Source organism: Bidens hawaiensis, unplaced genomic scaffold (assembly GCF_021521415.1).
Source record: "Bidens hawaiensis isolate Kalapana, Puna unplaced genomic scaffold, B.hawaiensis_p1.1 tig00004795_1, whole genome shotgun sequence".
In the NCBI taxonomy this organism is placed as follows: Eukaryota; Viridiplantae; Streptophyta; class Magnoliopsida; order Asterales; family Asteraceae; genus Bidens; species Bidens hawaiensis.
The window spans coordinates 318,394-330,519 of record NW_027491299.1 but is presented as its reverse complement, the minus strand read 5'-3'; the positions used below and the strand labels follow the sequence as shown (position 1 = coordinate 330,519).

The window sequence follows — 12,126 nt, the reverse complement described above, 5'->3', positions numbered from 1 at the left end:
TTGACGCATAAAAAAGTCGGCGAGACTCGATTTGAAGATTTAGCGATCTGATTAGGGAACTTATGCATGATTGATTTAATTGGAACACTTTTAAAACTTAGATACTATTTTATAAGAAATTTCATTTTCTAAACTTTGTAGTCCAAAGTTAGGGGACGCAATATACTTTTACTCACAAGAGAATTTCATCACTCACCGTATAAATATAAAGTTTTTGCTTCATATTAAAAAATATTAATAATTAAAATTTAAATATCACCATCAGTTCATTACATATGGAAGGAAATGAGCAGCGCGTTTTGCCGCCAAGTCTTATTAAATTGCTACATTGATGAGTCTTAAAGTCATAACATTATCATTAACCATTGAACTACCTTGGCTAAGTAGCTTTACCATTGATTGTCAAGACAGGACTTATTATATTTAGTCACATTGCATGAAACACTTTTAGAGTAGCCTGGCCGATCGTGAAACCACTACCCCCAAGTCCAATGGCTTAACAACAATAAACCAAACTTTCTATGAAAATTCGTTCATCACAATACCCTAAGGAATCCTTCTTCATGGCTTGCGATACACGACAATTGTAGGGTTATAGCCGGTCTTCAATTAGGTCGTGCCACGCGACGTGTTCATCCTCTATTCTTCGTGATGCGCGACCAACACCAAGAACAACTACGGCTGTAATTGGGTTGCGCTACACGATACCCATCCTCTTCATGTTTCGTGATACATGACGCAGACGTCTCAGACCTCAGATTGGTCGACAAGCCAAGTTGAGTCACCAAAGGGTTTCCAAACTTGTTCTTCGACTCAGCTAACCGACCTCGGATGATTCCATACCCTTTCCTACGCAAAACCCTCGACTTTCTCACCAAGAATTGCCAAAAACTATCGAATTCGTTATATTCTTCCAAACATAGCTTTGACCCAATCTTTTCAATTAAAACGTTTTGATTTGATAATAAACGAATTCCACTATAAAAAGCAACCATTTGCTTATGCTCCATTTTCTAACCTCTCATTCACTCGTTAATTTATGAATTGAAGCTTCAATTTAGTATTCTTACTCATTGGACTTAAAAGTTGAGCCCGAAGTTCTTTTCATCTTCATCTTGCCATCTTCAGGTAATAGTCAGTTTATTTTTCATTATTCACTTAAATGGAACGAAACCATCTATCAATTCCATTTTACTGAGGTGTTTCAACGTCTAACTTAGCCAAAAATTTATGTAGTTTTGTTATTTCATTTTTATTTGACTATTCAAATTCATTAATATAGAAGTTATGTACTTTGAAACTTAATCGAGCCGGGGGTCTCACCGGAAGTAGCATCTCTATTCCTATGGGTTAGAGGTAAGGCTGTCTACATCTTACCCTACTCAGACCTTACCATAGCTTTACTATTGGTGAGATATACTGAGTACGATGATGATGATACTTTGAAACTTAAAAATTAAGGTATATCAAAGATTTTTTCCATTTACTTTTACTCTACGTGTGATCGATCTATTAATGCAATGATGATAAGTAATTAGTTATATCATTCTAGTTAAAAGTTGTTACTCCTTCGACTGTCATGTATAAGTACGTGACTTTTAATACCATCCACATAGTGAAAGAAAAATGTCGCATGTGGTCTGATATGGAAGAAAGATGGTGATCGTGGAAGACAAATTAGAAGACGTGAGGGGGGAGACCCAAGGACAAATCCATTTGGAAGTTGAGAGAGAGAGAGAGAGACCGTCCGCGGAATTTATTTCAGTTATGCCGATGTAAGCAAATATCAATTTCATTTAAGTCTTTGACTGGATGGTAAAGACTTTTGCCTTTGGAATAGAAGACCATAGGTCATATCCTAACATCAACATGTGATAGATTCTTGAGTTACATCTAAAAAAATTAATAATAAGCAAAGACCAATGTGATTTTATAAAAATAAAAAAATAAAAAATTAAAGTTTAGGAATTAATTTGTATTATTAATCATTTTTCTTAAAACCTCACCTAAGTTAAAAGGGATTCATATCATGATCCAGACCTGGGCCACTACTCATCTCCTTAGCAGATTAGGCCTGCTATATTAGTAGCCTTTATGCCCAAAAGCAATAAACGAGAAACAGGGCTAGCGCATATCAGGCTAGCAGCAGCTACTAAAACTCAATATTTTTACGACATATCCTAAGATCAACCATTTTGCAATTAAATGCCCACAAATATTCTTCACATTATTATCATTCGCAATATAAAATGATCTAAGAGCATTCACAACTCGGATTCAGGCATGACTGTGGGCGACGTGGCTTCAAGTCATGGAGGAAAGTGTTGTATATATTGGGTAGTCTATAACCCAAAATCAATCAATTAAACAAACAAACAAACAAACCTGGTAATCTTGTATGCCATTTTAGATGAAGAAATTGCAACATGGATTATTCTCTGAATCGTGTAATCACTATAAGATAAACCTATTTATGGGTTACACACAATGATTTATCGGATAAGACAGAGAATTTCTGCACATGGAATTGAATTTTGATTGTTCTTGAAGATCCAAAGAGAACCAAGTAACCGTCGTTCTTTCTTTTGTATGTGTGTTGATGAATTTATAATAATAATCCAGGGAATGCAAAAACTTGGTTTAATATAATCCAAATCCATTTCCCTTATGAGCCCAGATAAATAATTAAAAGCCCATTTGACATTACACTCAAGCACAAGTATAAAACCAAATAACAAAGCCCAAATAACATTATTGTTAAACAAGCCCGCACTCCCGCGTCACTTAACTCGTTTAATCTCATAACGTTATTTCCTCTATCGACAAATTAATCCAATAAAACTAAAATATCCAACAATCCTCCCCCATTTTAGTGATATTTATGATTAACTTAACCATCCTCACATAAACATAAACACTATGCATAAATGAAAATGTCCTATGGATTGAATTTTCATCTTAGTATTTACACGTTACAAATATTAGAATATCTTGGGTGTCGTTATGGATTGAACCCAAGTTATCCATTTTTAATACTTGTAGGTAAATATACATGCGTTTCAAATCCAAATTCCACTTGACACTATATTTTACTAGCCTGTGTCCCAATCCTTCAAAGAATATATCAAAGCTCAAGTCCAAAGCTTCTTGAAGCGGCTAAACTTCATATTCTTGTAGGTAGTTCATTATTCTCGCACCCGCACTGCAATTTATCAATGAACTATTAAGAAGCTATACTTCAACCTACTTTATCTTGCGGTCCGAACACATACCTTGGGATGATTATAATAATGTGTTCAAATATCGTTATGACAAGCTTGCCACATTGAATTCAGCAACTAATGTTGTATTAGATGGGAATTGGGTGTCTTGACATAGGATATTAACGTATGGACTTTAAACCCATCCCTATGACTGATATGTTCGCGAGATCTCTTCCTAACTCTTTAGTTAGATCATCAGCCAAATTATACTCATAAATTACAAACTCAACTGATATCACATCTTGCATGATGAGCTCATGAATCATGCTATGTATAATATATAATCGTCTAGACTTTTCATTATAAATCTGACTATAACCCATAGTCAGCACTATCCCACATGATAGATTTTGGTGATACCGGATTGATTACAGTGGAATTTTGTAATAACAGTTTCTTAGCCATTCAACCACTTTTATCAGTTGTTGCAAATGCTAGAAACTCGTATTCCATTGTCAAGGGATGCAAATTCATTCCTTAATTACCTAAGACATGAAACTTTCTCCAAGAGAGAATACGCATCCATAGTTAAGCAATTTATTTACTGCTTGCTGTAAGTGCACGGATTTGGTGTCCGCAGCTGTTCGAATAGGATAAGGGTTGTGTAGTCTTTATATTAATGTATAAAGGCACATTCACTAAGGATGTTTAGCGAATGGGCCTCATTCGTTAAAGACTATGTGGGAGACGAGTGTCTGTCCGATTACTTCTTTTTGAGGGACTTTGATCCTGACAATGTTGGCTACGAGTATTCGGCGGATTGCTTCTGTTGAAGGGGATAATTCTTGAATGGGTTGATCTGATTGAGGAATATAAGAGTCTTGTCATCTGATTGAAGAATATGATCGTTCGGGATTGATTAACGAAGGTTGGAACTCTGAATCATATGCCCAAAGCATTAGTGCATCCAAGCGTATTAGTTGCCGAAGAGCTTCAAAGTGTTATATTTTGGTATAGACGTTATCGAGAGAGTGAAGACCGAAGTGAAAGATGTGGAATGATCGGGTTGTTCATGAAGATGTGTGACGAGGTCAAATGTAAAGATATTTTTACGTTACCGGTGTGACAAATAGCTGATGACTTGCTGCTAATTGATTCATTTGATCAAACCATATCATATGCTAGTTGGATGATCGGAATGATCACCTAGAGATGCTGATTTGAGGGGGAGATCTGATATGAGTAGCTACAAGTTTTGGTTTGCTTACAAAGAGTTAAATTTTGTCTGTTTGCACAAGCCCGAGAATTATCAGCCAAGGGGGAGGTTGGCTGTACGGCTGATGATATGCAGTTAAAGTATTAGTGGTTAAAGTATTCGACTTTAACGTATACGTCGTTAACGTATTCTATGCTAATGTATTCGTCGCTAAAGTTTTCGACGCTAAAGTATTGAAGACTAAAGTATTGGACGATAAAGTATTGGATGCTAAAGTATTGGAAAGCATTCGACAGCTACGGACAAGGGGGAGTCTGTAAGTGCACGGATTTGGTGTCCGCAGCTGTTCGAATAGGATAGGGGTTGTTTAGTCTTTATATTAATGTATAAAGGCACATTCGCTAAGGATGTTTAGAGAATGGGCCTCATTCGTTAAAGACTAGACATATTCGTTAATGTAAGAGCTCATTCGTTACTACTGTGTAACGAATGGAGGCTCATTCGTTAAAGTAATGCCCATTCGCTAAGGATGTTTAGCGAATGGGAGGTCATTCGCTATTGGAAGCCTTATTCGTTAGTGATGTTAACGAATGAGGAGGACTGCCTATAAATAGGCCTTCCCTAGTGAATGTGCATAGTGATCTGTGCCATATTTATTCCATTGTAATGTTATGCTGCAGGATTCTCTCTAGACATCCTAATGTATTCATCCTCATGTAATGTAATCAATCCTTAACGTATTGAATGAACACGAGTTAACGTATCGATTTGCGACTAGTTTCTAGGCTCGTAAACGTTCCTATAACGTATTCACACTTGCCAGTGTTGAGCACTAGGATTACTAGTATATCTGCTCAAATTACCCAAAACATAAACTATGTAAGTCCTTGTGCTAATCATAGCATACATCAAGTATTCAGTTAAGTTTGAATACTCTAATTGTGAAATAGAATCTCCTTGATTAGACATAAACTTGATATTATGATCTATACGAGTGCTAACCGAATAATAATCAAACCGATTTAATTTCTTCAATACTTTCTCGATGCAATGAGATCAAGCCATAGCTACCATTGTTACTCCCTTTTATTATTATACTTAGGATAACATCAACCTCCCCTAGATCCTTTATATCAAAATCAGAATATAATTCTTTGTCTTATTAATCACTCAAATCCGAGTAATATATCAAGAAATTGACCATTTCCTTTAAGATTCTATTTTTTTTTTCATTTCAAAATAATTCACATGACATAACCTAGCATGTCACAGTTTAGAACATACTTTACCATACTTTGAGATAATGATGTCGTACAAACTGATTCAACATAAAACGGGACATTAATATTAACTTTTAAACAAATATCCAAATCCAAAAGATTCCATGTCAAGATAAAGATAAACTTATCCGACTCAATAACATGTTTAGAATTGTTATTTAAAACAATTTCATACAAGAGATTCTTTCTAATTCCTTGAAGATACAACACATAATCCAAAACTAATGTTTTCCAGAAGTAAATACAAGTCTAAATTTTGCATTTTCCATCCTAAGTACATATCCATCTTCAAGTGGTTCAAACTCTTCAAACCATTTCAGATCCTTGCATACTTAACTCGTATAACGCGAGTCCACATACCATGCAAGCATTCCATCATGTACATAAAAGGATTCACAAAACCATTCATAATTCTTAACCGAATTATATTTAGGAATTATTGAACTTTTTAAGTCCAATAACAAACACGAACCCCAGGTTTCGTTTATTTCACACTCAATGGTTTTCCCCACTTGTATACCTCTAATGGGCTTATGTTACTTGGGTAGTGGCCCATCAACCCCATATGTGTATTATCTAAACAAATATTTCAAGCATATTTTTATTTTATTCAAAGTATAAAATTAAATTAGTTTCTTTGAATCTAATCTAATTTTGTGTTTTACAAAATTTAACATATCATTGAATCAACTACAAACCTCAAAGGTATTATCAAATTTAAACGTACCTTATGGAGCATTTGGGTCTATCGACTCACTTGGACCAAAGCCATGCTAAATTAATAAGCTAGGCATGCCACGAACCATTTCTCCAGTCACCATCAATTTCTATCGACTCACTTGGACCAAAGCCATGCTAAATTAATAAGCTAGGCATGCCACGAACCATTTCTCCAGTCATCATCAATTTCAATTGAATAAATAAGAATTCGAACAAAAACCAACCGTTAAAACAAAGAATAGTATACTAGTTTTCAAGGCAAAAACAAAACCAATTATTTTTCTCTACGGACAGCAAATGTAAGATCCACATTCAAGTTAAAATGTTATTCCTGTAACCGTAAAAATAAAATATATGTGGCATGTTGGCATATGTTTTCATATGTAAATATTTTTCAAATCACTAAATCATTGATAACTAGTATTATTAAAATAGACAGTGACTACATATACATTAAATTATGGTAATGATATACCAAATGGCACCATTTAAGAACTTTAGTTTCTGAAGAGTACCACAGTTCTAGTATTTGTGTTTCTATCCTAGAGAATCACTAAGCCAAACTATCATACAAACCAGTTTCTTTCTTCTTCTTTTTTTTTTTTTTAATTAACTTTTTCATAAAAAATCAAAGTGGGTTATGTAAACTATTCTTATCCATTTGTATATGAAATTCAAAATTCTTAAGGCCAATGGAACCGTAGGTAAATCAAACCCACATGACACTTTAAATTCCATAAAACCATGGATATATAATCCTCATGGCAGATAAGAAACACGAATTCACATATAGTTAAATACTTAAATGTGAATTTTGTTTATGCTTTTGTTTCTATGGGAGAGAGCCCCGATTCTAAATTTTTTTCTAAAAAAAGTAAGTGAATTTCAAAATTTCATGGATCATTCCATATGATTTGTGGGTAAGACTAATCCACATAAAAGTTATCCAAAACATATATTCGATATAGTCTAAAATTCACAAAATCATACTCATCATTTAATATTTAATGTAACAGAACTTTTGTACGAGACTAAGTCAAGAAACAGAACTCGTTTTGTTAAATTGAAACCGCTAAAGTGGAAATCGAAACTACCAACCAATTTTGCAAATAAGGGTTTCACCATAATTCATTTGAACCAGACAAATTACTAGAACCGAAAATTGAAATCAATAACGAAATTAACCAAATAGGTTTATCTTTGTTGTATATATTGGGTAGTCTATAACCCAAAATCAATCAATAAAACAAACAAACCTGGTAATCTTGTATGCCATTGTAGATGAAGAAATTGCAACATGGATTATTCTCTGAATCATGTAATCGTTATCAGATAAACCTATTTGTGGGTTACACACAATGATTTATCGGATAAGACAGAGAATTTCTGCATATGGAATTGAATTTTGATTGTTCTTGATGAAGATCCAGAGAGAACCAAGTAACCGTCGTTCTTTCTTTTGTATGTGTGTCGATGAATTTATAATAATAATCCAGGGAATGCAAAAACATGGTTTAATATAATCCAAATCCATTTCCCTTATGAGCCCAATAAATAATTAAAAGCCCATTTGACATTACACTCAAGCTCAAGTATAAAACCAAATAACAAAGCCCAAATAACATTATTGTTAAACAAGCCCGCACTCCCGCGTCACCTAACTCATTTAATCTCATAACGTTATTTTCTCTATCGACAAATTAATCCAATAACACTAAAATATCCAACAGAAAGGAGTCTGACGACAGCATTTCCCAGGCGAAACGTCCATCTCAAGCAACCATCTTTGGAAAAATTTTTGATGGTGGAGGGATAGCGAAAGAAGAGAGGGTAACAACCAACCGATGGGCCGGAGATGCTTAGTGATTATAGTACTCACATTTATAATAGTTTAGATGTTATAAAGTACGTCATGATCAGTATTGACTTTGTATGGTTAATGTTATAGTGAGACTTAATTTATGTTTTATACTTGCATATATATAAAACTATTTTTGTTTGCTTTATAAATCATATATGTGTTGATGAAAAGATATTTTTAAAGATACAGGTATAATAAAATATCTTTAAAGTAATACAATAATCAAATTTGAGCATCTCTTTTTTATTCTCATGTAGATATAATGCATATTTTAATACGTCGTTTCTTCGAAACATAATAAATATATAAATTCATAAATAATAAATCTTTAGGTATAGAATAATTTTTTAAGAAAAAAACTAATACCCCTTTCGTTGTCGTTTTTTGATGATAGAAAATGGATACTTGTTCGACCTTTTCAAGTATTAAATACCAAGGCATTATACACATCTCATATAGTCAGTCCACTTGTTTTTGTACTTCATTTCCCACCTTGCGATATATATGAGTATATCTTTGTGTTCGTGTCTTCAAACCCTCATCAATTCACTACTGCCACACCCAGAAAATTGTGATATTTAACGGAGAAATTTTAATTTCTATTATTAGCTAGACACATTGATCTTTATTATTGAGTTAAATGCGTGGCTGGTCCACGAGGTTCGCAGATATTGCACGTTTGATTCTCAAACTTAACTAGTTACAAACTTGACTGATAGTTAGATGATTGGAAACTGGTCCCTCTAAAATATGACCTTCTTTATTGGCTAACCCTTGTCCCCTGAATGTAAAGAGCACTTACCTGAAAGCTGCAGCCGATGCTACCGACAGTCTTACCTTGCCTTTGTCCTTCATTTATACACTTTCAACTTTTCTTTCCTCCATTTTCATTTACAAATTTATATAGAATCATTTATCCATACCTTCTGATCTAGCTGTTTCAACTTTTGTTTTCTGGTTAGGTTTGCATAATATATTTATCAACATAAAGTGCAATAAAAAAAGTGATTTAAAACTGTTAAATCACTACAAATGTCTTGTTCAGCCTAAGTTTGTCTCTCTTTTTTTTTAATGGTTACTGAATGGTAGTTACGATCTGCTAACATTAGGACCGGCCTAGAATATAGGATTTAGTATTTAGATATTACCATGTAATTATATTGATCGTATATATCTCCATCCTAAAATATAGGATTGAGGGATGGTATTTATACTGAGCAGATTCTATCCTAAAATAAAAGATTGAGGGATGGTATTTATACCGAGCAATTCTGAAATAATTCTTTCATGCAAACCTAGCCGCCTCTCTAGCTGTCTTGCGGCCTATTCTTCTGCCTAACATCCTTCCTTGATTTACCCATCTCTCAACCATGGAAAACAAACTTCACCAAGCCTCAACATCCGCCGCCACCACTAAATCACCACCTAATTCCATTCCGGATAGTCGTGGTTGCTGCGGCCATACTACTTGGGGACGTGGAAGGGGTGCCGGTTCACAACATCTTGCACCTGGTTATGGTGCATCATATGCTGTGCATGGTTCACAAAACTTTGGATCTGGTTATGGTTATGGTTATGGTTCTTCACACACTGGGCCAACATATTGGATTGCCCAACACAATCCTCCCTGGTCGGCCCAACATCAGCAGCGACAGTACTCTCAAAACTGGCCCAGGCCACCTTGTGCATACCCAACCAACCCACGGCCTCATTCTCAACAAGCTGGTTTACTTGGGCCTCGACCCAATCAAGCAGCTTATGCCCCTACCAACACTAAACATGCTTTTCCCACAATGTCACTAAACCCGCCAGATCAATGGATATGGATGATGGACACCGGCGCTACATCTGACATGACAAATGACCCGGTAACTTTTAATCTCCTTTTAGTGGGGAATTTTACATAATATTATATGTAGATATCAGTTTTCTTTAAAAATTAACACATCAAAGTGAGCCAAAAATAAAAAACTGAAACAAGGGTTTAGTTTAGTCCGTCTATGTTTTATTTGGCAAAAAAACATATGTTTTTTTTATATGTATGGTCCATTTTTTTATAGTAGTCTTTATTCAAAATCTCGGGGAAGGCACTGCTAACACAGAAGTAGATATATAATGAACAACTTTACTAAATTCTCAATTCCTAATTTTTCATAGTTTGTATACATATGAAAAATAGTTTATAAAAAAACTGCACTAATAATATTGTTACAAGTATTTTATAGCCACCTAAAAAATAAAAAAAGATATGTAACCTCCCTACCTTCTTGTTATGTATTGCGTTCACACATTCATATATACACATCATTCAGTTTTGAAAAAAGTGAAGAGCAAGATGAATATGGATGATGGTTTGAATCTAACATTGGGATTACCCGGAAGAGACGATGAATCCAATAAGGATTCATGCTTCAAGAACAACAACAAACGTTGTCAGCCTGAACCCAAAGAGGCTGACACGGAAACTGCACCTGCTGCCAAGTAAGTCAACTTATTATAATTTACGCCACTAGAAAACTGATAGGTTTGTGACACGAAATTGCGTAGGAAAACTGTCACAATCGAGCAATTCTGATACAATGCGCAAGTCTCGTCGGAAATTCCTCTGTGACACGTTACCGACACAAATTATAACACAATTCCAACGCATCATTTCGTCACAAATGTCCGACACTTTTTAAGAGCTTTAATAATTTTAATCACCGTATATGTATAAGGTATTAACTAATTTTTAGTTTACCGATGACATTAAGTTTGACACAAATTTATAAATATATAATTAAATTTGTATTCGGACTCGTATATAAATGGAGAAAAAATAAAGTGGATTAAACATCATCATATATGTAACTTAATAGTTTATATAGAGTACATTGAAACAGAAGGCAAGCGGACAACAAGCTGTGATACTACCCCCTTTTGAATTGCAATGATAGATCACAAGTGGTGGGGTGGCTGCCGGTGAGCAAATACCGAAAAAACAGTGCCGGAAAGAATGAAGGGGAAAATGGGGTGTATGTGAAAGTAAGCAAGGATGGTGCACCTACTTATGAAGGCAAAGATGGTGCACCTTATTTTAGGAAGATTGATTTGAAGGTTTATAAAGGCTACTCAGAGCTCCTGAAAGCTTTGGAGAACATGTTCCAACTCACATCTGGTTTGTATTCTAAAAGAGAAAATATGCACCTATTTATGAAGACGAAGATGGTGATTGGATGCTTCTTGGAGATGTTCCATGGGAGTAAGTCCTCTCTTTCTCTCTCTCTCTCTCTCTCTTTTAAATATGTATATATGTGTGTATATATATATACACTCATAGATGTGATGGTGTTGTGATATGCAGAATGTTTATATTATCATGCAAGAGAATGAGAATCATGAAAAGGGTCAGAAGCAAAAGGATGATGGTGGGCCATCATGGAGCGGAAGACATGATGAATCTTTCAGGTTGAGTTCTCCAAAAACTATTTTCATATTTTGATTATGTCATCTATATCAATGAACTTTGAAAAGAGAAAACACAAAAACAATTCATATGTTTTGCCAAGTATAAGTTTTATTTATCTTGTTTGTACATTCATAGTTTTATTTTTTAACATTTTGGCAGTATTAGTTTTTGAGTCTCAATGATCATTGAAGTTCTTTGATGTTCTTTATCTTGTTTGCAAGATTATTTTTAATCTGATCGAACTAAAAGTTTCATTTATATATTTTCAGTTTTAATAAAGTGGGTTTGCTTTCTAGTTGATAAAAGAGTTTCACAGTGACTTACTTTCCGTTTGATACAATACCTGCATTTGCGGAGACAATTTTCTAACTTAAAATGAGTTCAAATGTGCTAGCAAC

General features: G+C 34.4%; 1 pseudogene; it reads left to right on the top strand.

The window, feature by feature from the left end:
* The first annotated feature begins 10,615 nt into the window (after nucleotides 1-10,615).
* Nucleotides 10,616-11,732, top strand: LOC143628094 (auxin-responsive protein IAA1 pseudogene; annotated as a pseudogene).
* Nucleotides 11,733-12,126: the final 394 nt, after the last annotated feature.